We start from the raw sequence: 23,858 nt of genomic DNA on the forward strand, positions 1-23,858 counted from the left end.
TACAAAATGATCGGGGGTTAGATAGGGTGGACAGTGAGAGCCTTCTCCCGCGGATGAAAATGGCTGGCACGAGGGGACATAGCTTTAAACTGAGGGGTAATAGATATAGGACAGAGGTCAGAGGTAGGTTCTTTACGCAAAGAGTAGTGAGGCCGTGGAATGCCCTACCTGCTAAAGTAGTGAACTCACCAACATTGAGGGCATTTAAAAGTTTATTGGATAAACATATGGATGATAATGGCATAGTGTAGGTTAGATGGCTTTTCTTTTTGTGCAACATCGTGGGCCGAAGGGCCTGTACTGCGCTGTATCGTTCTATGTTCTAAATTTTGGATGTTACTGAAAATCAAATAATGTCAATTAATCTATGGCCCTTCTTTCCTGGTCCTCGTTACTACAAAATAGACCTTACAAAGTATAGACTACAAAATATAAATCTTGTGAACTCTAAGCAATAAAAGTAATAAAAGTTTACCTGACTGTACTCACCCAATCAGCTGCTTCCACTTGCCTGCATCACTTTTGAATCCTGACATCACCTCAGGAGTTTCAAACTCCAAGCTAGCACTCCGCTCTCAGTCGTGCTCTTCCTTGCACTCTTTTATCTCCCCGGCTCTGCTCACAATCTCGCCCTTTCTCGTGCTCTATTCATACCCTCGTTTCCACTCTCAATCTCGCTATTTCTCGTGCTCTTTTATCTCCTGGCCCTGCTCTCAGTTGATAAAAGTAAGTGTGGCACAGTTGCCAGGGGAAGGCAATCCCTTCCACAGGATGGCCTACGGCTACAGCAGTGCACTTTGGCATTGTGGCACTCGAATTGGGATCTGGGGGGGATGCACGTGGAGAATTAAAGGAGATGGCACTGAACCCTGACCTGCTACTTGGAGGCTACTTTGGGCTTCAAAAGTGTGGGCTGGGCTATCTGACCATTGCTGGAAAGATGCCAATAATGCCAACAGTTTGTCCCTAAATGGGCACCACATTGATAATTATTAGCTACCCACTGGTTTCAAGTGGTTAATCAGTGCTGGGAAGACCAAGATATTGGGAAGTTGCCCTGATGCGGATTCTCTAATTTTGCTCCCAATCCTGCTTCCAAACTCTCTTGCATGGGACTGGGAAGATTCTGCCCGAAGACTCCCGCTTTGTAAAAGTGAACAATTGGCAATATGGGCGGCACGGTGGCACAGCGGTTACCACTGCTGCCTCACAGCTCCAGGGACCCGGGTTCAATTCTAGCTTTGGGTGACTGTGCGGAGTTCGAAATTTCTCCCCATGTCTGTGTGGGTTTCCTCTGGGTGCTCCGGCTTCCTCCCACAGTCCAAAGATGTGCTGGTTCGGTGGATTGGCCATGCTAAAATTGTCCCTTCGTGTCCAGGGACGTACATGTCAGGTTATGGTGTTACGGGGAGAGGGTGTGGGTCTGCATAGGATGTTCTTTCAGAGGGTCGCTGCTCATCCAATGGACCGAATCGGCCTCCTTCTGCACTGTAGGAATTCTATGGTTTCATGGTTCAAGGTAGCGTGAAAACATAATCAGTTGCTGACAGAAATAGTTCAGGGAGTATCAAAGATAAGTCTGTTGCTTGGAAAAAGGCAATATTTCGGACACAAGCAGTGGCCCTAAATAATTGAAGATGTTAATATTAGGATAAAATAGTGGGCGGGAATTTCTGCCCCGCCGCACCAGTTTTCTGGTGCGCCGCGCTCCAGGTGGCAGTGGGATGCTCTGTCCCATCAGCCAGCCAATGGAGTTTCCCCTTGCGAGCAGCCCCACATCATCACGAAATCCGCTGCCGGCGCAATGGAGAATCCCGCCAGCACAGAATCCAGCCCAGTGTTTTTGCAGAGGTAGTGGAAATTCGGTTGTTCAATACCAGGGCATTCCCAAATATAGAGCATGTCAGTGGTAGAAGGAAGAATTTAAATGAAGTGTGTTGCAATGAATGATCATAGAATCATGGAATTTACAGTGCAGAAAGAGGCCATTCGGCCCATCAAGTCTGTATCGGCTCTTGGAAAGAGCACCCTACTTAAGCCCATGCTTCCACCCTATCCCCGTAACCCAGTAACCCCACCCTAACCTTTTTTTTTGACACTGAGGGCAATTTATCATGGCCAATCCACCTAACCTGGACTTTGGAATGTGAGAGGAAACCAGAGCACCCGAAGGAAACCCACGCAGACACGGGGAGGACGTGCAAACTCCGCACAGTCACCCCAGCCGGGAATTGAACCTGGGACCCTGGAGCTGTGAAGCAACTGCAAACCACTGTGCTACTGTGCTACGCCACTGTGCTACCGTGCTGATGGAGAAAGCGAGTGACGAGAACGTTGTGAGTTCTGAAACTAAAGGCGACAAAGGGCTCAGCGGAAACCAGCAGAGACCAAAGTTCCTTTTAATTATTTTTTATAGTGTGAAGGCAATGTTTTCATTGCACGGGCCTTTTAAATGTCTTTTGTGGTAATGTAAACGTGGTAACGTTCTTTTTCGTAAACAATGTTGACCTATAATTTCTGTCAGCTTTGTTGAAGGTGCTTGAGAATCTCTGCAGATGCTGCCTGGCCGGTTGAGTGTTTCCCTAATTTCCTGTTTCACTTTCAACCCGAGTCTTTGTTTTCATTCTGCACAAGGAGCAAATGACCTGAGATCTAACTGCGACAAGCACTGTGTGACCTGGAAACTGGCTCATAATAATCAGTTACTTCAACTGCCCGTGCCGTTCTTTCAATCTGAAATTGAGAGACATCTCTGGCTTAACCCGCCCTTTATTCTTTATTCTAGGAGCAGTGCTAAATCAATAAAGACTTCCAATTAAAGCTTCAGTAGCATTCCTCAACAGAAGTGTGTGTGTGTGTATGTATGTGTGTAGGGACCATGGTAATTAGCAACTAAACGCAGCAATCATCTTCAATAGTATTTAGTGTTTCTCAGGCCGTTCCACTTAGTTGTCAATTGCATGAATTTAGAATGGAGCTTCTGATGCACGATCAATGACTACTAAAGCGAGGTTGTAGTCCAACTGAAGGCTTTAACAAGCTAGATGTTACCCCCAGCAGCTCAGGTACAGAAAGAAAGCTGCTGGGGCGGCACAGGCTCTTATGCCCCGCCTTGCAGGGCAGAGCTACCATACAGCTTGACCAATGGGAAACATACATTGTCAACCAATGGTGTTCCAGTATTACTAGGTACCGTAATACTTCTACAAAGACTACCACATTCACCCCCTGTTAAAAAAGAGTCCGGCGGGGGTGGTGGCCTGATATTACAACATGGTAACGTGGTAGAAGTTATAGTTATGGAGGTACCATAATACCTCCATACAGCGTTTTGTCTTATTATCACAATTAACTATATACACTTTAAAATGAAGCAATCAGTCGATCGGGGGCCCTGGTCGTCCTCTGTGATCGTTAAAGCTTTGGTGGTGACGCCGATGGAGGTTCGGGCATCTGTGACTCCGGGAGCGTGGCTTCGATCTCTGTGGCAGCTTCAACACCCCTAGACGGCGCTGGCGGGGAAGCCGATTGACCTGGGAAGGGAGCGTTTGCGGGGTGCGTCGGTGGGCGGGGGGGCCTAGACGGGGCCGGCGGAAGAACCGATCCTCCTGGGAAGGGGGCGGCTGTAAGGTGCACCGGTGGGAGGCAGGGTGGGACTGGTGGCTGGGGTGTGCATTGGGATCCGGTGGGCGCCAGGTTTCGTAGGGAGACCGTATCTTGTCGGCCGTCGGGGTATGCCACATAGGCATACTGGGGGTTAGCGTGGAGAAGGTGGACCCTCACGACCAATGGGTCCGACTTGTGCGCCCGCAAGTGTTTTCGGAGCAGGATTGTTCCGGGACCTGCCAGCCAGGTCGGGAGTGAGGTCCCAGAGGAGGACTTCCTGGGGAAGACAAGGAGACGTTCGTGAGGTGTTTGATTGGTCGTGGTACACAGCAGTGACCGGATAGAGGGGAGGGCATCTGGGAGAACGTCCTGCCAGCGGGAGACTGGGAGATTCCTGGACCATAGGGCCAGTAGGACGGTCTTCCAGACCATTCCATTCTCCCTCTCTACCTGTCCGTTACACCGGGGGTAGTAACTGGTCGTTCTGCTCGAGGCAATGCCCTTGCTGAGCAGGAATTGACGCATTTCGTCGCTCATAAAGGAGGACCCCCTATCACTATGTATGTAAGCGGGGAACCCGAACAGCGTAAAGGTGCTATGGAGGGCTTTGATGACAGTTGTTGCGGTCATGTCGGGGCAGGAGATGGCGAATGGGAATCGGGAGTACTCGTCAATCATGTTCAGGAAGTGCGTGTTGCGGTCGGTGGAGGGGAGGGAGCCTTTGAAGTACATCCTGAGCGGTCAAAGGGACGGGAAGCTTTCATCAGGTGCGCGTTCTCTGGTCGGTAGAAGTGCGGTTTGCACTCCGCGCAGATTTGGCAGTCCCTGGTGGCTGTGCTGACCTCCTCGATGGAGTAGGGCAGGTTGCGGGTCTTGATAAAATGGAAGAAGCGAGTGACCCCTGGGTGGCAGAGGTCCTCGTGGAGGGCTCGGAGGCGGTCCACTTGTGTGATGGCACATGTGCCGCGGGACAGGGTATCAGGAGGCTCGTTTAGCTTCCCGGGACGATACAAGATCTCGTAGTTATAGGTGGAGAGTTCAATCCTCCACCGCAAGATCTTATCGTTTTTTATCTTGCCCCGCTGTGCATTATCGAACATGAAGGCGAGCGACCGTTGGTCAGTGAGGAGTTTGAATCTCCTGCCGGCTAGGTAATGCCTCCAATGTCGCACAGCTTCTACTATGACCTGGGCCTCCTTTTCGACTGAGGAGTGGCAGATTTCGGAAGCATGGAGGGTACGTGAGAAGAAGGCCACGGGTCTGCCCGTTTGGTTGAGCGTGGCCGCCAGAGCTATGTCGGACGCGTCGTTCTCGACCTGGAAGGGGAGGGACTCGTCGATGGCGTGTATCGTGGCCTTTGCAATGTCTGCTCTGATGCGGCTGAAGGCCTGACGGGCCTCTATCAGCAGGGGAAAAACTGAGGATTGGATCAGGGAACGGGCCTTGTTCGCATAGTTGGAGACCCACTGGGCATAGTAAGAAAAAAAGCCAAGGCAGCGCTTCAGGGCCTTGGAGCAGTGAGGGAGGGGGAACTCCATAAGGGGGCGCATGCGTTCAGGGTCGGGGCCTATAACTCCATTTCGCACTACGTATCCGAGGATGGCTAGGCGGTCGGTGCTAAACACGCATTTGTCCTTGTTATACGTAAGGTTAAGGATCTTTGCGGTCTGGAGGAGTTTTCAAATGTTGGTGTCGTGGTCCTGCTGGTCGTGGCCGCAGATGGTGACAATATCGAGATACGGGAATGTTGTCCGTAATCCGTTCCGGTCAACCATTCAGTCCATCTCGTGCTGGAAGACCGAGACCCTGTTAGTGACACCGAAGGGAACCCTTAAAAAGTGATGGAGCCGCCCATCTGCCTCGAAGGCAGTGTACTTGGGGTCACTAGTGCGGATGGGGAGCTGGTGGTAGGCGGACTTAAGATCCACCGTGGAGAAGACCTCGTAATGCGCGATCCTGTTTACCAGGTCGGGTATGCAAGGGAGAGGGTACGTGTCCAGCTGAGTAAACCTGTTGATGGTCTGACTGTAGTCGATGACCATCCTATGCTTCTCCCCGGTCTTTATCACCACTACTTGAGCTCTCCAGGGACTGTTGCCAGCTTCAATGACTCCTTCCCTCAGTAGCCGTTGGACCTCTGACCTAATAAAGATCCGATCCTGGGCACTGTACCGTCTGCTCCTGGTGGCGACGGGTTTGCAATCCGGGGTGAGGTTTGCAAACAGGGAAGGCAGATCGACCTTGAGGGTCGCGAGGCTGCAGACAGTGAGAGGGGGTGTAAGGCCACCGAATTTGAAAGTTAGACTTTGGAGGTTGCACTGGAAGTCTAATCCTAGGAATGTGGCTGCGCAGAGGTGGGGAAGGACATAGAGCCGGTAATTTTTAAACTCCCTTCCCTGGACCGTGAGGTTTGCTACACAAAACCCCTTTATCTCCACTGAGTGGGAACCGGAGGCCTGGGAGATTTTTTGATTAACGGGATGGACAGGGAGAGAACAGCGTCTTATCGTGACGGGGTGTATGAAGCTCTCCGTGCTCCCAGAGTTGATTAAGCAGGATGTCTCGTGCCCGTTGATTAGTACCGTTGTAGCAGTTGAGCGTGTTCGAGGCCGAGACTGGTCCAGGGTCACCGAGGCTAATCACGGCATCAGCTGGGTGTTCTCGCCGGGTGTTGTGTGGTCATCGGCGCCGAGGTCCTGGGAGTCCATCCAAGATGGTGGCGGCCACTGGTCGCACATGGCTGTGGGTGCACAAAATGGCGGCGCCCATCTATCACACGTGGCATCAGCGGGACAAGATGGCAACGCCCGGAGGCCACACGTGGCCCTGGGGGAGGAAGATGTCGGGGCTCGCTGGCCGCATGGGGAGAGGGTTGTGGTGGCGGCCTGCATTCGCTTTAGGAGACCGCAGCGACCGCCCAGGCCTGGCATACTGCCACGAAATGGCCCTTTTTGCCGCAGCCTTTGTATGTGGACGAACCGGCTGGGCAGCGCTGTTGGGGGTGTTTGGCTTGCCCGCAAAAATAGCAGCGGGGCCCCCCGGGGTTGCCGGGCCGTCTTGCAGCGCAAGCTTGTGGGGGGGATGTGGCATGCCTCGGAGTCGGCTGCAGGGGGGTTCCACGCTGCCTAGGGGGCTGCCGCGCGGTCGGGGGCGTAGGCGTTTCTGTAGGCCACATCCAGGGAGCCGGCAAGGGCCCGTGCCTCCTTGAGGCCTAGAGTCTCTTTCTCCAGCAAACGCTGCCGCATTTGAGAGGACAGCATGCCCGCAATGAAAGCGTCCCGAATCAACAGTTCAGTGTGGCCGTTTGCTGAAACTTGCGGGCAGCTGCAGTTTCTTGCCAACACCAGGAGTGCATGGTAGAATTCTTCCAGTGACTCACCAGGAATTTGTTGCCTCGTCGCTAGAAGATGCCGGGCATAGACCTGATTTACAGGGCGAATGTAGTGTCCTTTCAGCAACTCCATCGTGGCATCGAAGTCGTCCGTGTCCTCGATGAGGGTGTAGACTTCTGGGCTCACCCTCAAATGCAGGATCTGCAGTTTCTGTTCTCCTGTGTGTGTGTTTTCTGCCGTTCCGAGGTAGCCGTTGAAGCATGCCAGCCAGTGCTTGAAAGTCGCCGCCGGGTTTACTGCGTGGGGGCTGAGTTGCAGACACTCCGGCTTGATTCGGAGCTCCAATCTTTAAATCTAGCTTATTAAATTGTTGCACGATCAATGACTACTAAAGTGAGGTTGTAGTCCAAGTGAAGGCTTTAATAAGCTAGGTGTTTCCCCCAGCAGCTCAGGTACAGAAAGAAAGCTGCTGGGGCGGCACAGGCTCTTATACCCCGCATTGTAGGGTGGAGCTACCATACAGCTTGACCAATGGGAAACATACATTATCTACCAATGGTGTTCCAGCATTACTAGGTACCGTAATACTTCTACACAGACTACCACAGCTTCAACCACCATAAAGTCTACAGCTATTGCTGTAAAACCTTGCTCATGTGCCTTGAGGCCAGTCACAATTAATATGTATTTCATGTTGCTGAATTCAGATCCTTGAGGACTCTCACACCATCTCACTGGACACATCAAATGATTTCCTAAGTCTCATGCCACTCTGCAACCAGAGGAAATCTCAGCTGGTGAGGTAAGTTGAATCACTCAGGGATCCACTAAAGGTAAAAACAAGAACCACAGCAGGGTGACACTGTAGTCCCAAGATTTTATTCCGCAAAATCTTTCAACACATATTATCTTCTGACAACTAACTGTGCAAGCAACAATTGCATCTCATTGCTAATCACTTAACGGAGGGTAGCATTGTGGATCAACTGTCTATCATTGCCCCTTGCATGTTCAGACGAAGAAGGATGAAATGGCTAATACCTGCATTTCAATATAGGTGAACTGGGACATGCTGTAGCGAGTCAGATGGAGTCCGATTAGACAGAGAGAGTAGCTAAGCAGGTATATTTTATCCTCTGTTTTTAGGCAGGCTTAAAACATTTTGTCTCCAATTATCCTGGCTTGATCCTAATGGGAACTGGTTAGCAATGCACGATAAATTGTTCCCAAATCTCTGCAGCCTTATACCTGATTATGTATTTTTTGCCATGTTGAAGGCATTCTATAAACGCTAGCTCTTGTTGTTACTGCCCGTCGCAGTCTGAATCCAGTGGCATTTTTGATGGGCCTTTTATATGAGGAGCCCCAGATTTTCGTTGGGTGGGGCAGAAGCTTCAATTCCCCTCCACTATCCAGGACCCCCTGCCCCCTGGAGTTGAGCTGCCTCTGAGCACTGGAAGAGAGTTTGCAGCTCATTGGTAGTAAACAAATGATGCGCGACATTGGCTTGAGACTTCTGTTAAAGATTTCCTACAGGCACAGCATGAACACAGAATCCACCCAACCTGGAATCCACCCAAAGTTCAAATCATTCCTTGTGAATGATAGCTTTGAAATGCTTGACATCGGGGGTAGTCATTGTGTTAAACCTTCCTTGGAACAATGGTATAAATTAGCAGTCTGGCACCTGGTTGAGCACATAGTAATTTACATGAATGCATATTAAGTATATCATGATGTGCTTAGTGTATAACCTTGCCAAACATATCATTCTAACTATTGTTAGAAATTTGAATAAAGGTCCAGAGTGTACAATGAAACATTGACTCAAACCTACTTGGGCCAATGGAGTGGGATTGAGCAGAACAACTGCCATGGGAACAAATATGTTTATAAGTGCCCCACCATTCTCCAGCTCTGGGAGACGGGCACCCAGCAACAAAACACAAATCCAAATAAACTAAAAATGCTTGGAGTGCAATGTCGAGTACTTCTATTGATCTTAATGATCAGAACATATCCGGTTTTGCCCACAGGTTGAGGAAATCCTCTCACAAACCAATGGGCGACATGTGACGTTTGCCTGTGCATGGAACAAAACTCAGAAAAGCAGCAAATGCTCTGATGTACCCTCTCTGGTTATTGGACCAGTAGACAGCAGTTTATGCCGGGTCCCAAAGCAGACCCACCAGGAAGTCTTTATTTGTTCATTCCTCTGGTCACTGTTTCCAAAGTAAATAAATGTGAGGGCGAAGAGGAGCCAAATGACGAAGTGAGGAATTGTAAAATAGCTGCAACTCTCACATTCACACTGCGGACAAAATGGGCCAACGGTTACCTTTTGCTGCCCAGGTATAACAACAAGGCCAAATAAAATTAACATTGCTCTGTGTTGTGCTTCATTTGGAGTACCAGGTTTCTGGGGAAATGGCACACAAACTATTGGTCCATAGCTATTTGCAAAATTAGGGATGTCTTTCAGATCTACAGTGGGAGAACTCCAAATAATAATAATATAATAATCGCTTATTGTCACTAGTAGGCTTCAAAGAAGTTACTGTGAAAAGTAACTTTGGAGGTTGAAAACTATGAGGTTGGGGAATAATGTTCAGCAGCAGTATTACCCCAGCTGTATGAAAATGCTTATTTCTCTCACGTAATTTCAAAAATGTGAGTTTTGATCCACCATTTTGCACTCTTGTTCTTTTATGTGGAAGCGAATGTGAAATGATTGATTTCTCAGCATGGTTGTTGGTTTCACCACTGAGATAGGCTTGTCTCTGTTTAATACTGTTTAAAGTTGAAAGCTAATGTATTCTCTATCGATTTACAACATGTCTTTAGAACAATTCATTGTTCTCGGATCATAAAAATCCACTCAAACTGCTGAGATATTGCTCTTGGAAAACACCTCAGTGAGAAATAAATTGTTTTGGAAACAATAAGCATAAAGACAAATGGGGCATAAATTAGCTAATTTAATACTTGAAAAATAATTTTTCGCTGTAAATAGACACGGCGGGTGGGGTTCTCTGATCCTCCAACTGTGTGCTTCTCAGTGGTGTACTGTTCACTGGCGGAGGGATTCTCTCCTCCCACTGCTGGTCAATGGGATTTTCCATTGATGCCACACCACGCTGCTGGGAAGCCCATGGTGAGGGGTGCGTGGCCGGCGGGAAAAGAGAATCCCAACGGCCGAAGAATTCAAGCCTACATTTAGTCACAAATTCCGAGAGTGCTATTGTATTAAAAACTAAAGATATTTTTCGAATGATGGAAATAACCTGCTTACAAAGATTAGTTTTGATAACTTTGAGACTCCACTACTGATACTTTGGGATTCACGTGTCATAACTTTTTTATTCATTCATGGGATGTCGGCGTTGCTGGCTGGGCCAGCATTATTACCCATCCCTAACTGTCCTTTGACCTGATTGGATTGGATTTGTTTATTGTCACGTGTACCGAGGTACAGTGAACAGTATTTTTCTGCGAGGAGCTCAACAGATCATTAAGTACATGGGAAGAAAAGGGAATAAAAGAAAATACATAATAGGGCAACACAAGGTATACAATGTAACTACATAAGCACCGGCATCTGATGAAGCATACAGGGTGTAGTGTTAATGAGGTCAGTCCATAAGAGGATCATTTAGGTGTCTGGTAACAGCGGGGAACAAACTGTTTTTCAGTCTGTTCGTGCGTGTTCTCAGACTTCTGTATCTCCTGCCCGATGGAAGAAGTTGGAAGAGTGAGTAAGCCAGGTGGGACGGGTCTTTGATTCTGCTGCCCGCTTTCCCCAGGCAGCGGGAGGTGTAGATGGAGTCAATGGATGGGAGGCAGGTTTGTGTGATGGACTGGGCGGTGTTCACGACTCTCTGAAGTTTCTTGCGGTCCTGGGCCGAGCAGTTGCCATATCAGGCTCTGATGCAGCCCGATAGGATGCTTTCTATGGTGCATCTGTAAAAGTTGGTAAGAGTTAATGTGAACATGCTGAATTTCCTTAGTTTCCTGTGCAAGTATAGGCGCTGTTGTGCTTTCTTGGTGGTAGCGTCGACGTGGGTGGACCAGGACAGTGTTTTGGAGATATGCACCCCTAGGAATTTGAAACTGCTAACCATCTCCACCTCGGCCCTGTTGATGCTGACAGGGGTGTGTACAGTACTTTGCTTTCTGAAGTCAATGGCCAGCTCTTTAGTTTTGGTGGCATTGAGGGAGAGATTGTTGTCGCTGCACCACTCCACTAGGTTCACTATCTCCCTCCTGTATTCTGACTCGTCGTTATTCGAGATCCAGCCCACTATGGTCGTATCGTCAGCAAACTTGTGGATGGAGTTGGAACCAAATTTTGCCACGCAGTCATGTGTGTACATGGAGTAGAGTAGGGGGCTAAGTATGCAGCCTTGCGGGGCCCCGGTATTGAGGACTATTGTGGAGGAGGTGTTGTTGTTCATTCTTACTGATTGTGGTCTGTTGGTCAGAAAATCGGGGATCCAGTTGCAGAGTGGGGAGCCAAGTCCTAGGTTTTGGAGCTTTGATATGAGCTTGGCTGGGATTATGGTGTTGAAGGTGGAGCTGTAGTCCATAAATAGGAGTCTGATGGAGGAGTCCTTGTTGTCGAGATGTTCGAGGGATGAGTGTAGGGCCAGGGAAATGGCGTCTGCTGTGGACCGGTTGCGAGGGTATGCGAATTGCAGTAGATCAAGGCGTTCTGGGAGTATGTAGGAGATGCGCTTCATGATCAACCTCTCGAAGCACTTCATTATGACTGAAGTCAGGGCCACCTTGGGAGGAAATCAGGTAGTCATTGAAGCACGTTGCCTGGTTCTTCTTTAGCACAGGTATGATGGTGGTCTTCTTGAAGCAGATGGGGACCTCGGAGTGGAGTAGGGACAGGTTAAAGATGTCCGCGAACACCTCTGCCAGCTGGTCCGCGCAGGCTCTGAGTGCACGACCAGGGTTCCCGTCCTGGCCCGTCGACTTCCGAGGGTTCACTTTCAGGAGGGTTCGAACTGACTTCGGAAGCTGTGATGGTGGGTATGGGTGAGTTATGGGCTGCTGGAGCAGTAGACAGCGGATTGTTGGTTACCTGGCTCGAACCGAGCATAGAATGCATTGAGTTCATCGGGGAGGGGTGCGCTGCAGCTGGAGATACTGCTCGGCTTCGCTTTGTAGCCCGTTATGTTGTTTAGTCCTTGCCACAACTGCTGAGAATCTGTCTGTGACTCTAGCTTGGTTTGATATTCTCTCTTGGCATCTCGGATGGCTTTGCGGAGGTTGTATCTGGATTCCTTGTATAGGTCAGGGTCGTCTGACTTCAATGCCTCAGATCTGTCCTTCAGTAGGGAGTCAATCTCGCGATTGAGCCATGGTTTCCGGTTGGGGAACGTACGTACTGCTTTCTTTGGCACGCAGTGGTCCACACATTTGCTGATGAAGTCTGTGACGGTGGTGGCATACTCATCTAAGTTGGTCGCTGAGTTCTTAAATATGGACCAGTCTACTGTCTCTAAGCAGTCACGTAAAAGCTCTTCTGTTTCCTCGGACCAGCACTGTGCGACCCTCTTAGCTGGATCCTCCTGCTTGAGTTTCTGCTTGTATGCCGGGAGAAGGAGCACCGTCTTATGGTCAGATTTCCCAAAGTGCGGTCGGGGGATGGAACGGTATGCGCCCTTGATTTTTAAGTAGCAGTGATCACGAGTGTTGTTGCCCCTGGTGGGACAGAAGATGTGCTGGTGGAATTTTGGCAGTACACTCGAGGTTGGCCTTGTTGAAGTCTCCGGCCACGATGAACAAGGCCTCCGGGTGTTCTGTTTGTTCGTAGTTGTTTATAACTGTATACAGTTCATCCAGCACCTGGGGTGGGATGTAGACACTATGATAATGGCTGAAGTGAACGCACGTGGAAGATAGTATGGGCGGCACTTCACGGTCAGGTATTCCAGGTCCGGGGAGCAGTAGGTCACCAGGGTTGCCACATCCAAGCACCAGGATGAGTTGATGAGGAGGTACACCCCTCCACCCTTTGCTTTGCCTGATGACGCGGTGCGGTCCACCCGGTGAATTGAGAAGCCTTCCAGTTGTTTGGCATAGTCCGGTGAGGTGGGGGTGAGCCGTGTCTCTTACTTCCCTCTGAGATATAAGTCTAGTGTTAAGTTCATCCAGTTTGTTTTCGATCGCTTGGACGTTTGCCAGGAGTATGCTGGGGAGAGGAGTCTTGAAATCGCGTTGCTTCAGTCTCACCTGCAGACCGCCGCGTTTCCCTCGCTTCCTCGGTCGGCGGCTGCGGCTGGATGATCCCGGGATCTGATGGGAGATGTCTGACCTTGTGGAAGGTAGGTGGTTGCGTCTGGCGACGTCCAGGGCGCTGGCGGGGACTAGGGCGCTGGTTATGTTTCTGCATCGCGTCTGTCAGTGTCCCAGGCATTGGTTGAGGTAGAGGGGTTGCCAAGGGGGCATGTTTGCGATCCGGATGGGTCCCGGCATTCTGTGGGCACGGGAATACCTTGCAGCGTGTTCGGGTCCTCACGCGGGGCCTCCGCCATTTCGGGGGTCCTGAGTGGCTAGCTGGACCATTTCGGAGGGCATTTATTAGTCAACCGCATTGCTATGGATCCGGAGTCACATGTTGGCCAGATGTGGCTCCATCTTATATAAGATAAGATTGTCTTTCCTCAAGGGACATTAATGAACCAGATGGGCTTATACAACAATCGACAATGGTTTTATGCTAATCATGAGACTTTCAATTCCAGATGTTTTATTGGATTCAAATTTCACTCTATGGGATTCGAGTCAGGAATCCTGTTAACCAAGGTGGAAACCCACAGAGTTGAGGGCAAGTTATTGACATGGTTAGGAAATTGGTTCAGTGGCAGGTGACAGAGAGTGGGACTAATGAAATATTACTCTAATTGGCAGGAGGTGACCAGTGGTGTATCACAGGGATCGGTGTTGGGGCCTCAATTATTCACACTATTTAGTAATGACTTGGATGATGGCGTAGAAAGTCATATGTCCAGATTTGCAGATGATACAAAATTAGGTGGCATTGTCTACAGCCTAGATGGTAGCATGAAATTGCAAGGAGATATTGACAGACTAGGTGAATGGGCAAATTTGCGGCAGATGAAATTCAATATAAGCAAGCGTGAGGTTATCCATTTTGGACCAAAGAAGGATAGGGCAAAGTACTTTCTAAACAGAAAGAGGTTAGGTACAGTGGATGTCCAAATAGACTTGGGGGTTCAGGGACAGAGATCCTTAAAGTGCCACGAATAAGAAAATAATCAAAAAGGCTAATGGAAAGCTAACTTTCATATCAAGAGGAATGGAGTATAAAGGCGCAGGGGTTATGCTGCAGGTTTACAAAACCCTGGTTAGACCTCACTTGGAGTACTGTGAGCAGTTCTGGGCACCACACCTTAGGAAGGATATTTTAGCCTTGGAGGGAGTGCAACGTATGTTTACTAAAATGCTACTTGGACTACAGAGGTTAATTTACGAGGAAAGGTAACACAAATTAGGCCTGTTTACGCTCAATTTTAGGAGGTTAAGGGGTGATCTGATCGAAGTTTTTGAGATATTCACAGGGAAAGACAAGGTAGATGAAGATAAACTATTTCCACTGGTTGGAGATTCTAATACGAGAGAAGGGCTAGACCGTTGAGGAGAGATGTTAGGATGAACTTCTTCACTGAAAGGGTGGTAGAGGTTTGGAACTCACTCCCACAAACAGCAGTTGAAGCTGGAACAGTTGTTAAATTTAAATCTGAGATAGATAGATTTTTGTTAAGCAAAGATATATATTTTTAATTTTTACACTTAAGGGGCGATTAAGCATGGCCAATCCCCCTGCCCTGCTCATCTTTGGGTTGTGGTGCTGAAACCCACGTGGATGCGAGAGAATGTGCAAACTTCACACGGACAGTGACCCGGGCTCGGGATCAAACCCGGTCCTTGGCACCGTGAGGCAGTAAGGCTAACCACGCCACCACCACGCCACCCCGTTAATCAAAGATATTAAGGGAAATGGGCCAAAGGCAGGTATATGGTGTTAGGCCACAGATCAGCCATGATCTCATTAAATGGTGGGACAGGCTCGAGGGGCTCCCGTTCCTACGTTCCTATGTCCCCAGGGCATTACCCCTGGTCCCTGGATTACTGGTCTCGTGACAATACCAACACATCACCACCTGAATATTGTTAGAAGCACTCAAGGCCTGAGATTTTCCCACCCTTCCCGCTGGTAGTGGAGAGTGCGGGGCTTGCAAAACCCCCTATACATCAGCCGGACCAGAAGATCGCGGCACCAGGGAAAGTTGGGTGGCCTACGCTGCTGGACAATACGCCACGGGGGGGGGGGGGGGGGGGGGGGCAAGTCCTGCTGAAGCTTTTTTTACATTGACGAATTATTCCACTGACAGGATCTTCCACTCCTCACAGAGTCAATAGACTTTTGAATGGCTCGCAACATTTCTAGCCCCCGACCCCTCGGTGACGGGGCCATAAAATTCAGCCCATTGTTTTTACAATCTGATATTGGAGAGTAAGTATTATTTATTTTGTAGAAAGGCACAGGGTGTGATTTAACCGGAAAATGTACAAACCGGTTTTGGGCGCATTTAGCGGGATGATTCTCAGCGGCTGCAGTGCCAAGAAACACCCTGCTATTCAATGGCACTTGCCATTAATTTTGGCATCGGGAGTTTCTCTCCACTGAGACTGCACTTAGAGGTATTTCCTGCTGGTGAGCACAGCAGAAAAGACTCCTCTCAGATCGGGGTGCCATTTTGTCTGGCTGCCCCTTTCTTGGCCCCCTCCCACTTTTCCAAACCCCTCTCACCTCCCCACGTCAGCCTTTAAATCTCGTGAGGCATTTTGAGCATCGTAAATCTCGTGAGAGGTCTCTTATGGGATCAACACCTCTTCCCGGCACCAAGTTGGGCGCGACGAGACCGTTAAATCGCGCCCACAGTTTTTTCAACTTTTCCAGATCAACTTCATTGATCTTTTTCTTCACATCAGAACTGTAATGCCCATTTTTCTTCCATTGCTACAAATGCCTTTAAGGGATCTGGCTTCCTTCTCCTACCAAAATGCTCTACTCCTTCTCAAGAACTCTCAACTCTCTGTGAAGCTGAAGTCTGTCTGAGATAAGGGGTAGAATTGGCAGCCAGTTTTACATTAGGGCCCACTTTAATTTCCGAATGGGAGGTGTAAAATGACCTACTGATTTACTATCACCCATTTTATACCATCACACGTCAAAAGCTACACCTACACTGCAAACTGCTTCCATTCTTCTAGGGTCTGGTCTTTCTCTTTCTCGCCATCTCGCCTTCCTCGCTTCAGCTTTGGACCAAGACCTCGAAACAAAGAAGGCATAATTAGGTTGAAAAAAAAAGAAATGAGAGCTGTGGCTTGATTTCATTCCTGCCTGCAGCAATGTAGCATAGTGGTTAGCACAGTTGCTTCGCAGCTCCAGGGTCCCAGGTTCGATTCCCGGCGTGGGTCACTGTCTGTGTGGAGTCTGGATGTTCTCCCCGTGTGTGCGTGGGTTTCCTCCGGGTGTTCTGGTTTCCTCCCACAGTCCATAGATGTGCGGGGTCGGTGGATTGGCCGTCATAAATTGCCCTGAGTGTCCAAAAAGGTTAATTGGGGTTACTCGGTTAAGGGGATGGGGTGGAGGAGCTGTGTGCTTGAGTGGGGTGCTCTTTGCAAGGGCCGTTGCAGACTTGATGCGCCGAATGACCTCCTTCTGCAAATTCTGTAAATTCTATGGTCTATGGACTGCTAAAGGATGCATGCATGGCAGCAGACAGGGTTCATTCATAATCACTCCTGGGCAATAGTGTTTTCGAATTTAACATTTTTTCAAAGCCAGACTCAGTCAGATAAAATTTCACACAACATTCGACATTTGGAAATTGGATGCCTCCTTTTACAACACGTTCTGGGATATTAAGTTTGGTATTCCACAAACGCCTCAACGTACATCAACATTAATAAAATGAAACATCTCGACTGCTGTGTTCTACATAAACAGAAGCTTTGACAACACAAAGTACAACCATTAAGCTTCCTGTTGTGATAGCTAATACCTTTAAATGTTATCAATGGAAGATATTCTCCATTGAGCAGTCTGTTATTGATACTTAAGCCCTGAAACAACAGTTTCAAACTGTGGAGAGGTTAACCGAGTATAGCGCAATGGTATTGAGTTCGTTTATTAACCCACCATTTTATAGTTTCCTGGGGCTTCAGTAAAACATATGGGGGTAGATTTCCGTCTTCATTGCCTTGTCAATTATCTAGAAAAGGAAAGCTGGACAGGATCATCATCAAGCAGGTTCTAGATCACATCTAGAAGGCTGTCAGCCAGGTAGTGTAGACAATAATCGACCCTGTACTTTGACACCCACACAGTCAAGGAACGAGGCAACTGAATGAATCATTTGTAATCTGCAATTTTAAGCCAACTAAACAGTTGCTGTAACATTGGACAGGACAAGGCAGCCATTTAGTGAGAAAAATTACTGAAGATTGGGATGTTGGGAAGTTAGTGCGGGCATATTTGTTGAAAGGAGTCAGGAAGTAGAGAGACAAATGTTGCAGAAGTGAAGTCCATTCAGTCACAGAATTGCCTAATGTAAAGGCGACGCAAGAACTGGCAGAAAATATGAATGCAATACCTTGTAGACACTGGTGTGGCAAACAGGTATTATCTTGTTTTTAAATTACTCATCAATTTAGTGAGTCTTGTGATAAACATGTGACCAGTGGGGTCACTGTAAAGCTTCCTGGAGAGTAGGCAGGATAAAAAGAGGAGGGGGGAGTGTGGGAAGCAGTTGCAGGAGTGCTGTGGTGAGCTTTTGCCGCTGACTACCACTCGGGTGTCTCTCCTTTGGACCTGTGTGCTGCATTCCCTCATTTATGTTTATCTCTCTGGTGTTGGCAACCACATCATTGTGAAGACATGGGTGGACATGTTTTGGAGTTTTTGCTTTTGTTGCTGATCTGTCAACTCTATTTGAATCTGATGGCCTCATAGAGGTTGATTTAATGCACCTGAGTTTTTTGTTTATTGTTTTGCAGCCTGTCTCTGTTTAGTTTGTTTGATCGCCATAATAGTTCTCTCGGTCCTGTCTTACCTTCCTCTTCTCTCGGCCTCCTTACATGAAAACTGTTATCAACTGACTGGCTTTCTTTAAAAATTCTCTTTGTTATGGCCACAGAAGTTAAAAACTTCAGAATTAGGGCGGCATGTGGCACAGTGATTAGCACTGGGACTGCGATGCTGAGGACCCGGGTTTGAGTATCGGCCCTGGGTCACTGTCCATGTGGAGTTTGCACAATCTCCCCATGTCTGCGTGGGTTTCACCCCGGCAACCCAAAAGATGTGCAGGTTAGGTGGATTAGCCGCTAAATTGTCCCTTAATTGGAAAAAAATAATTGGGTATTCTAAATTTATTTTTAAAAAAATAACTTCAGAATTGCCTCTGCATGCTTGTATACAAAATTTTGAAAGTTTTGGGTTGTAACACTGGCAAGCCATTAGTAGAACTTAGATCGAAAGAGATCTACCAATCGTACTATTCCACCGGCAGACATCTATTCCAAGCATACATGCAAGAAAGTGGAGATCTGTGGCACAGTGTGTAGTGCCCCTGCCTCTGAGCCAGGGGTTCTGGGTTTGAGCCCCACCCAGAACTTGATGGCCAAGGAAGGTGCGTTTACAATGTGGCCAAACAGGTTGAGTGTCAACCTACTAAACTCGTTCCATACACGCCAATGTCTGGCGGTGAGAATGGGAGGGCACCTTGGTCGGTCATGCTTGATGTGAAGTGGCGCCCCTCAAGCGACAGACCTCTGGCGACAGACTAGTGACCTGTTCCAGGAATAACTAGCTATGGAAACAGACACAAGTCTGCCTCAGTGCACCATTAGGTGCAGGAATAGATTTGGAATTAGAATTGGAATGCAAGAAAGTTCCCTCTGTTGCCAATATGAAACCTTCTGGAAGAATCATGGATGAGTGTTATTAACCCTGTCATTTTTAGAACTAATGGATAAGGGTTGATCTGAAGGCTGTATCAACCGGGAACTTGGATTCATGTCACATTACATACATCCCTCACCATCTGGCCTGGGCTTGCGAAATCCTACCAGCTGTCCTGGCTTGAGACAATTCACACCTCTTTAACCTGGGGTTACTCCTATCTCTGGATCTGTAAAGACTTAATTACCCGAAAATGCTCGCATTCAAAGCATTGTCTTGCATCTTTGACTTTGTCTATATATATGTTTCTGGAACAAAGCTCTTCATTCACCTGAGGAAGCAGTGCTCCGAAAGCTCGTGATTTGAAACAAACCTGTTGGACTTTAACCTGGTGTTGTAAGACTTCTTACTGTGCTCACCCCAGTCCAACGCTGGCATCTCCACATCATGGCTACCATTGACACCGCAAATTGCCGGCTCAAAGTGGAGAGGATTTCCAAGAAGATCGCACATATAGACACTGACATTAAGTTTCTACAAAGATGCAAGAAAGCAGACAAGATCCCGAAAGAGCTACAGATCACAAACCCACTCAAGTCGACCTACAAAACAGACTACGCTAAGAGACTCTGCCGTCGCTGCTTTCTCACACTCCTCAACCACCTCGTCCGCCAGCTCTACAGCAGACGACGCAACCTGGAAACCAAGAAAGAGGCCATATTCTCAACTTGCGCTCAGGACGCAGCAGACCAGCTGCGGAACACCGCTAAAAAGATGAGAAAACGATATTACGCCACCTACATGCACACCATGAACAGGAAGCTTGAGAAACTCGGCATCACCACCAACAGCAACTAAGCCTACCCCAGTACCACAGTAGAAAACAATTACAGGGAAATCTATTGTCAACTTGTCAAACTACACCTTTCAACCAGACAAAATCGAAGTCCTCAGCAGAGGGCTCAATTTCTGCACCACCATGGACCCCATCAGTCTCGCAGCAGACACGGACGAATTCATCAGGTGAATGAGGCTCCAGGAGTTCTTCCACAGACCACAAGAGGCCGACAGCGAACCCAATGAGTCAACCAATGAAACGGAACAGCAGACCGAGAGATCTGCGGTGCGGCAACCGAAGAGGAAAGAGTCGAATTGGACCCCTCCAGAAGGTCGCTGCTCTAGACTTGACATGTATGCTCAAGCCGTCAGGAGTTGCGTCAATGTCAGATTCATCAGTCGCATTCACAAGACAGCCCCGAATGTCACCCAAGCAAAACACAACGCCATCCGCGCTCTCAAGACCAACTGCAACATCGTCATCAAACCAGCAGACAAAGGAGGGTCCACCGTCATACTGAACAGAACGGACAACTGCAAAGAGGTGTACCGACAACTCAACAACCAGGAACACTACAAACAGTTACCCGCAGATCCGATCAAGGAACACACTCACCAACTCAACAGACTGATCAAGACCTTGGATCCAGACCTTCAGAGCACCCTACATGCTCTCAACCCACGTACTCCCCGTGTTGGAGATTTCTACTGCCTCCCGAAAATACACAAGGCCAACACACCGGGCTGGCCTATCGTATCAGGCAATGGGACCCTGTGTGAGGAACTCTCTGGCTACATCGAGGGCATCTTGTAACCTATTGTACAAGGAATGCCCAGCTTCTGTCGCAACACGACGGACTTTCTACAGAAACTCAGCACCCATGGACCAGTTGAACCAGGAACATTCCTCGTCACAATGGACATCTCGGCACTCTACACCAGCATCCCCCATGACGACGGCATTGCTGCAACAGCCTCAGTACTCAACACCGACAACTGCCAATCACCAGATGCAATTCTTCAACTCCTCCGCTTCATTCTGGATCACAACGTCTTCACCTTCGACAACAGATTCTTCACCCAGAAGCACGGAACAGCCATGGGGACCAGATTTGCACCTCAATATGCCAACATCTTCATGCACAAGTTTGAACAAGACGTTCTCACCGCACAGGACCTTCAACCGACGTTATACACCAGATACATCGATGCCATTTTTTTCCTTTGGACCCACGGCGAAGAATCACTGAAATGACTATACAATGACATCAATAAGTTCCATCCCACCATCAGACTCACCATGGACTCCTCTCCAAAATCGGTTGCATTCTTGGACACACTCATCTCCATCAAGGACGGTCACCTCAGCACTTTGCTTTACCGCAAGCCCATGGATAACCTCACGATGCTCCACTTCTCCAGCTTCCACCCTAAAAACATTAAAGAAGCCATCCCCTATGGACAAGCCCTCTGTATACACAGGGTCTGCTCAGACAAGGAGGAGCGTAACAGACATCTACAGACGCTGAAAGGTGCCCTTGTATGAATGCGATATGGCGTTCGACTCATCGATCGACAGTTCCAACGCGCCACAGCAAAAAAACCACACTGACCTCCTCAGAAGACAAACACGGGACACAACCGACAGAGTACCCTTCGTCGTCCAGTACTTCCCCGGAGCGGAGAAACTACGACATCTTCTACGCAGCCTTCAACATGTTATCGATGAAGACGAACGTCTTGCCAAGGTCATCCCCACACTCCCACTGCTTGCCTTCAAACAACCGCGCAACTTTAAGCAAACCATTGTTTGCAGCAAACTACCCAGCCTTCAGAACACAACACCACACAACCCTGCCATGGCAATCTCTGCAAGACGTGCCAGATCATCGACATGGGTACCACCATTACACGTGAGAACACCACCCACCAGGTACGCGGTATATACTCGTGCGACTCGGCCAACGTTGACTACCTCATACGCTGCAGGTAAGGATGTCCCAAAGCGCAGTACATTGGCGAGATCATGCAGATGCTCTGACAATGGATGAATAGACCTCGCGTGACAATTGCCAGGCAGGAATGTTCCCTTCCAGTCGGGGAACACTTCAGCAGTCAAGGGCATTCAGCCTCTGATCTCCGGGTAACGTTCTCCAAGGCGGCCTTCAGGATGCGCGACAACGCAAAATCGCCGAGCAGAAACTGATAGCCAAGTTCCGCACACATGAGTACGACCTCAACCGGGACCTTGGATTCATGTTGCATTACATTCATCCCCCACCATCAAGCCTGGGCTTGCGAAATCCTACCAACTGTCCTGGCTTGAGTCAATTCACATCTCTTTAACCTGGGGTTACCCCTAGCTCTGGATCTGTGAAGACTTAATTACCTGAAAATACTCGCATTCAAAGCATTGTCTTGCATCTTTGACTTTGTCTATATATACGTTTCTCGAACATACTTCTTCATTCACCTCAGGAAGGAGCAGTGCTCCGAAAGCTAGTGACTTGAAACAAACCTGATGGACTTTAACCTGGTGTTGTAAGACTTCTTACTGTGCTTAACATCAGGCTATGGAACAATTTTTTTCTAAAAATTACCTATCACAAGTATCAATTCCACAAAATATCACCTCATAATCTGTGAGTTTATTGCTTCCCTACCCAGAGCATTCATGGAAGCTTATCCTGGATGATAAATCAACATTATCAGTCTGTTTTCCCAAATAACAAATGTAACTTTCAGACAGTCAAGAGATCTCGGGTGGGATTCTCTCAGCCCAGGCCGGGCCGGAGAATCGCCGGGAAGAGCGGGAATCGTGCCACGCCGCTCCAGTGCCGGTCCGCCGATTCTCCGGAGAATCGGCACCATTGGAGTCGGCACGGCGCCGGTCGGGGGCTGCTCTCCGGGGCCCCCCCCGCGATTCTCCGCCCAGGATGAGCCGAGCGGCCACGCAACAAAAGCCGAGTCCCGCCGGCACCGTTCACACCTGCTCTTACCCGGCGGGACTTCGGCATGTAGGGGGGTCCAACCCGGGGGGGGGGGGGGGGGCCTCCGCTGTGGCCTGGCCTGCGATCGGGGCCCACCGATCAGCGGGCCGGCCTCTCGGGCTGGGGGCCTCTTTTGTTCTGTGCCGGCCCCTGTAGCCCGACGCCATTTTGGTTTGGGGCCGGCGCGGAGAAGGGAACCACTGTGCATGCACGCATTGGCGCCGGTCCCACTGCGCATGCGCAGACCCGCGGCGCCCATGAGCGGCATGGGTCACTCCAGTGCCGTGCTGACCCCTGTAGGTGTCAGAATTGCTGCTTCTGAGGCCATGTTGATGCCGTCAACACTTAGCCTCAGGATCAGAGAATCCCACATCTTGTAGGTAAGATATATCTAAGTCAGCTATGTTCAGGGTAAAGTAACCACCAAGTTAACACATAGACCAGAATTTCCCCCAGAAGGGGTGGTCCTACCCACTGGCTGGAAGGTCAGAGCCAAAGGAAGCCATGACTCTTTTTTATGGGGTATGAGCAATTAGTTACATGAATTCATGGCTTCCCAGTGCACACTACTCCTCACCGCCTTCTCCAGGTGGGGAGGATGCGCCACCTCTAAGAGTTGCAGGTCATTCAGAAAGCCAGTGTTTCTTCTGTCTTCATATAACCAGTGGCCATTATTGGGACCACAGCATTCCCCAAACCAGGGTTCCTGGAATAGGCCCAGCGTGCAGGTAAATGGGGGCATGAGTATGTACGAATTTGGAGTAGGTCACTCGGTCTCCTGAGCCACCTTCACCATGGAATATTAGCATGGCTGACCTGATTGTAACTTCAACCCCACATTCCCACCAACACCCGATAACCTTTCGCCTCGTTGTGAATCAAGGACCTTTATAGCTCTGCCTTAAAAATATTGAAAGGCATTGCTTCCACTGCCTTCCAGAAGAGTGTTCCAGAGACCCACGACCATTTGAATAATATTTCTCCTCATCTCTATCTTAAATGAGCGACCCTTTAGTTTCAAACAGCGATCTCTCATTCCAGATTCTTCCACAAGTGGAAACATCCTCTCCACATCCACCCTGTCAATACCCC

This window comes from Scyliorhinus torazame, chromosome 21, assembly GCF_047496885.1.
Source record: "Scyliorhinus torazame isolate Kashiwa2021f chromosome 21, sScyTor2.1, whole genome shotgun sequence".
In the NCBI taxonomy this organism is placed as follows: Eukaryota; Metazoa; Chordata; class Chondrichthyes; order Carcharhiniformes; family Scyliorhinidae; genus Scyliorhinus; species Scyliorhinus torazame.